This window comes from Plasmodium gonderi (assembly GCF_002157705.1).
Source record: "Plasmodium gonderi DNA, contig: Pgo-contig_335, whole genome shotgun sequence".
Taxonomy (NCBI): domain Eukaryota; phylum Apicomplexa; class Aconoidasida; order Haemosporida; family Plasmodiidae; genus Plasmodium; species Plasmodium gonderi.
Window position 1 is genome coordinate 38,875 of NW_021629238.1, and position 6,000 is coordinate 44,874.

A 6,000-nucleotide genomic window follows, 5' to 3' on the forward strand; every position below is an offset into this window, starting at 1 on the left:
TGAAAATTAGAAATTATAATTTTATTATAAGAAAATATTAAGAAAGAACTGTACTGTAAAAAATACATAACAAGGAATACTATTAAATATATATCAAATGCATTAAAAGACAAAAACATGTTTGAAAATTCAATAATAATACGCATACCCAAATGCATTTCATAAGAGGATAAGTTTGAATTTAAAACAAGGTACAAGTTAATAATAGAGAAATGAACAAGAACAAACTCTAAATAGATATGTTTATATATGTAATATATATAAAAAAGGGGATTATAATCTCTAAAAGAACTAATGCATATATATTTGAACCTAAATATTAATCTATAAAATTTGAATCAAAAAAAGAATATATAAACTATATATTACTAAGTATTTGATATAATTAAAATGTAATTTACATTTGAAAATAAAAATATTATATTTCACATAATTTTTGGTATGACTGCTAATTCAATAATTATTATATTAAAATATGTCATATAATTTAATATGAAACAGTTATTATATAATTCAAAATATTATTCTTATAAATATTTAATCCTCTTGTACGTATATATTCGTAAAACACTGGATATTTTATATTAATTAAAATGATATATATAATACATAATATACAAGAAAATTTTGTAATTAATATTAAATAAAAAATCAAAAGTATTATATATGGTATTATATATTAATAATTATATGCTTAGTAAAGTTATATACACTATATTTCTTTCTATTTAGAACAAATTTATCCCAAAACACAGTAGAATAGTAGAACTATTTATATTATATAAGTAAAATATTAAATATATTATACAGCATTATAAAACAAGTAATGTTCATTAAAAATGTAATATAATGCAATTAGAATTATAAAAGAAAATAATAAATAATTCATTTTTATATTAAAATATTTTTGAGAATATTATATTAATGCATAAGACTTAGGAATAAATAACCTATTTTTTTTATGTTTTTATTAATAATTTTGATTATATATAAAAGAATATATGAAACATATTTTTATTTTAAAAATATAAATGTTCATTAATTGAATACGTTTTAAATATTTTATTGTTTTTTATTAAAAAAACATATGAAAATGCGCGTAGACATAGAATGATATGTGATCTATGTTCATTTTACTTAAAGAGCGTTTTATTTTATAAAAGAAGTGTATATTTTCAATGAACTATATATGATAAATAAATAAAGAAAGTATATAATATATTTATTAAAATATTATATAATTTATTGCTTTATTTTTATATTATTATGTTGAATGAATATGCATAAACCGAATATTCTTACACTGAATTTGTACATAACAGTAACTATGAGCATTTTACAATGGGAAAAAATTCCTTGGCTGAGTTTTATACAAATCCATATATATTACATCTACCTAATATTTTAACATATTCTATATATTATATCTCTGATACAAGTCTTATTAATGGGAAATTTGTATAAGGTATATAAAATCGTCTTATAGTGAAAAAAATAATAAAATATTATCATACAACATAGGAAAATGAGAAAAGTAATGAATAATTGAATAAATAATTAATTAAAATTCATTGAAACTTGTACGAATAAAAAAAAATTAAGAATTAAGGGAAAAATATTGAATAGCAGTAATCTATTCTCCATTATAATCTCAAAATTTTGTACAGAGTTAATAATATATAATATGCGAATTTCTACAGAACTCACCTGAAATAATGATAATATAAAATTTAGGAAATATAGAATTATTAATGAAGGATTATAAAAAATATATAAAATGAGTTATATGTAATAAAAGTTTTAATTAATGACTAATTTAAAGCAAAATTTTCGTATTTATATATATGTACAATATTAAGAATAAAGTGCAATGTAACAAAAGATTATTTCAGTTGATAAATTGAGTTAAATCATTAATAAATATTATACATACGATTTAAATTATATTTGGGTAAAGTATTATACTGAATAACAATGAAATTAAAACGTATTTTATATAAAAAAACTTATTTAATATAGAATACAAAATCTTACGAATAAATCATGAACTAAAAACAATATTCTTATAAATATATAAGGTAATAGTTTCAAAAAAATAATATGTCTATGATTATTTCAAAGAATTAAGAATTTTCATATCAATTATTGAATTTATTAACATACTTAATACCATACTATATTCTGTATATGTATATTTATATAATTTTTTTTTCTATATAATAATTGTTACTATTTTTTCAGATACAACTGACGTTAATTTACATAGCAATTATATGTATGAATATTTATTATTTATTAAGTACAAATAAATATTTCATGATAAATTAATCATATATGAGAACATATGGTGAAAAAATGCATTTATTTTTATTTTTCCACTAAAGAATTTGCTATTAAAAAAAATATAATTCTTATCCTTTTATTCTTAATGCTCTTAATGTATTGTATCAGTACGTTCTTATTATATAAAACGTATATAGTTTTAGATAAGTACATATAAAGTTTTTCTTTTTTCATTATTTTGTACTATATACTGAATGAAATTGTTAAGGTTATATATATAAATTTTATATAACAGTCCTTTTTATTGCGTATTTTTAAATTAAATATTTTTCCTTATATGTAAATTTGTTCTAATTCTCTAAAAAGAGGATGGATAAATTTAATAGTTTTTAAAAAACATCTACATAATAATCGAATATATTTGTATTTATAATATGTATGTAACGATAAACGTGTAATTTATAAGAGAAACTATAAAACGATTAATTTACTAAAATATACATAATTTCATCTATTTTTTAATATAATCATTTTAATTTATTATAAGTATATAGAATACTATGCTAATATGATTCTTTTCCTATATGTGAAATATCAAAATTTACATCTGCTTATACGTAGTACAGTGATATGTTTACAATATGAGGAGAAAGTATAAGTATATTTCTCTTATACAAATCTTTACCTTTATAGTTCTACTATACATGTAAGAATTCTATGATGAATGATTATATTAATTTGTTCATGCATATTCAATATTTTATCTAATATTATTTATAGACGCAAATATATTCACTCATATATATAACTATTTATTTAAACAAAAAATTATATTTTATATATTATATTTATTCCATATTTAATAAATATATTTTTAAAATATAGAATTATGATAACACATTAGTTATTAGAACAGAAAGCTTATTAAATAATCAGGAACATTGAAACAAATAAAAAGATAAAGTATCCAAATTTAATTTAAAAATTTATACAGATAAAAATAAGTTAAAATATGAAGATTAAGATGTTTCATAAATTTATAAATTAAAATTTGGAAAAACTGGATGTTATAAGAGTTATAAAAAATATTTTATTCGATTCTACTATATAAACTTTGGTTCATATAAAAAATTTATATAGACAAAAATATAAAATTAATGGATAATTGCATTGTGAATATACCATGAAATTACACTAAAAAAAGTAAGTAAGAACACAGTAATAGGAGGACTAAAAAACCTTAAAAAAAACAATATTTACAAAATACACCATCGTTCAAGTTATTCCATTAAGCACAAAACTTTCTAATATATTTTATGATTATACTGCAGAATAAATCTTTGATATAGCTGTTCACTCTACATTTAATTCATTAATTATTATTTTAAAAAAATGAATATAAAAAACGTAATATAAAGTAAAAGCATTTTTATAAATAATATTTGAAAAATAAAAATGATTATGTCCTAAAAATAATGATTTAGGACAGTATGTTATTTATATTTTTTTTTTTAATTTTCATGATATTTATTACAACAAATAACATAGAAGTAGTATTATAAAAATGAATGCACATATTATACGTATTTGATAATTACATTTTCTATAGTACATATATTTATCACATTCACATGATGCTAATGTAATACACACATATTATTAAATAAGCTATTTTTAGTATATATGTTAATAAAAAATAAATAAATGTATACATTTTATTCTTAAAATTTAATTGAATTGTTTAACGTGTACATAAAAATGTGCTAAATCATATTATACATTTGTGCACAATATGTAACATGTATTTGTACAATTTGTTACATTGTGGAAAAACATAATATTAAAATTTCAATATATTATATAACTATACTATGTGTAGAATAAGCCATGAACCCTTTTAGAACTTTAATATGTTATAATTAAATTAATATATCAATATAAATTAAACTTTAAAAAGATTATATAAATTACATATTATATTATTATTCTGAGTTATTCTTAGAATACTGTATTAATTTAATATATTGAAATATTACTAAGCAAAAAAATTTCTCTATATTCTTTAATTTGAATTCAGTTACTATATTATATATTTTAGTTTTCGTTTTACGAATGTTATCATGTGTTTACTTTTTTTCTGTAAAAATATGCTATAATATTTTTATCGAAATAATAAATAAAAATTAAATTACTTAATAAAATTTTCTGAATTATAATATTATTTTCAGATGCATGATTATGTTAATAATGATTTGAATAATATTGTTTTCAATAGTGCAACCTATAATATGGTAGACACAATATTAAATGCAGAGAATATAAGATAATGTCTATTTAAAAATGAGTAAATGTGCATGCTTATAATATTTTAAAATAAATTATAAATATAATAATAATTATATTCTCTACATATTATTAAGGAAATTGAATATTCTCTTATTTATGGATAGCGTTTTATTTATTATGCATTTTTCAATTTTAATATAATTAACAACAAGTTATTTTTTCAGATTATGTGCATATAAAAAATATAATGTATTAAAAAATTCTGTAGCTATAATTGATGATAATAATGACTATAGTATTCTACTAAACACTAATTCAAGGGTTAAAAATTTAGTAAAAAGATAACAACGAATTTAAGAGAATTATCTAGAGTTTCAGAAAACGAACATCCAGACAATTTCTGTTTCTTCTAGAGGTGGTTTTATAAACATTTATGGGAAAAATTCGTGCGCGTACATACAATAAAAACATCAGAACGAAATTTTATATTCTTGTAAAAAATATAAATATAAAATATTTAAAGAGGAGACCTTACTCTTGTGAATAGATAGATGACTTGGTAGAGGCGATAAAAGGGAAATATTTTTTTGATTGTTTTAAATATAATGATTATATTATAAAAAATATAACATATAAATATAAATTTGAAAATTATTTAAAACTTTGTTTTTCACATTTAAAAATATATCAAGAAAATCAAAATTACTCATATGGTAATGATTGCTTGCTTCATTATTGTATACATTACTTTAAATGTGAAGAAAATTTACAACATTTTAGAATTGTTGTATAAATTAAAAGATGAAGTTAATATATCAAACGCAAATAAATTCATACTGTAATAAAACTAAAAGTATTAGTACATAAAATACACCCAATAAATCCTCGAAGCGATATCATAACAAATAAAAAATGTAGAGCGACAAAAATAATATGAAGGAAACTTAATGACATTTCACCTAAGTGTATGTGTAAATGTTCTAATCTTATATTATGTACAATTAAAGCATTTATATCTAGTTCTTTTCTGTAATCTGTTACAGCTCCATGAATATTAGGAAGAAAATTATTCTTATATTTATTCTATAGTGTATATAAAAATATTTCAAATTGATATATATATATTCATATATCACTATTATATATTCTATATATTAGAGACTTTTAAAATCATTTATGTATTTATTTATTTTTGAGTCATAATTGAGATAATATATTTTAAAATTCATATAACTACATGCTAAATTATTGATATGGTATAAATAGGCATAATATCAATTTCAATATGAATTATATCTGTAAAAAAGGCATGAATTTTAAATATGAAAATTTTTATGCATCAATGACACTATAAATTATGAGGTATATAATTTTATTGTAATTATTATTTTTGGATGGTTGTAAAAGGAAGTTCATTTAAAATATATAAAT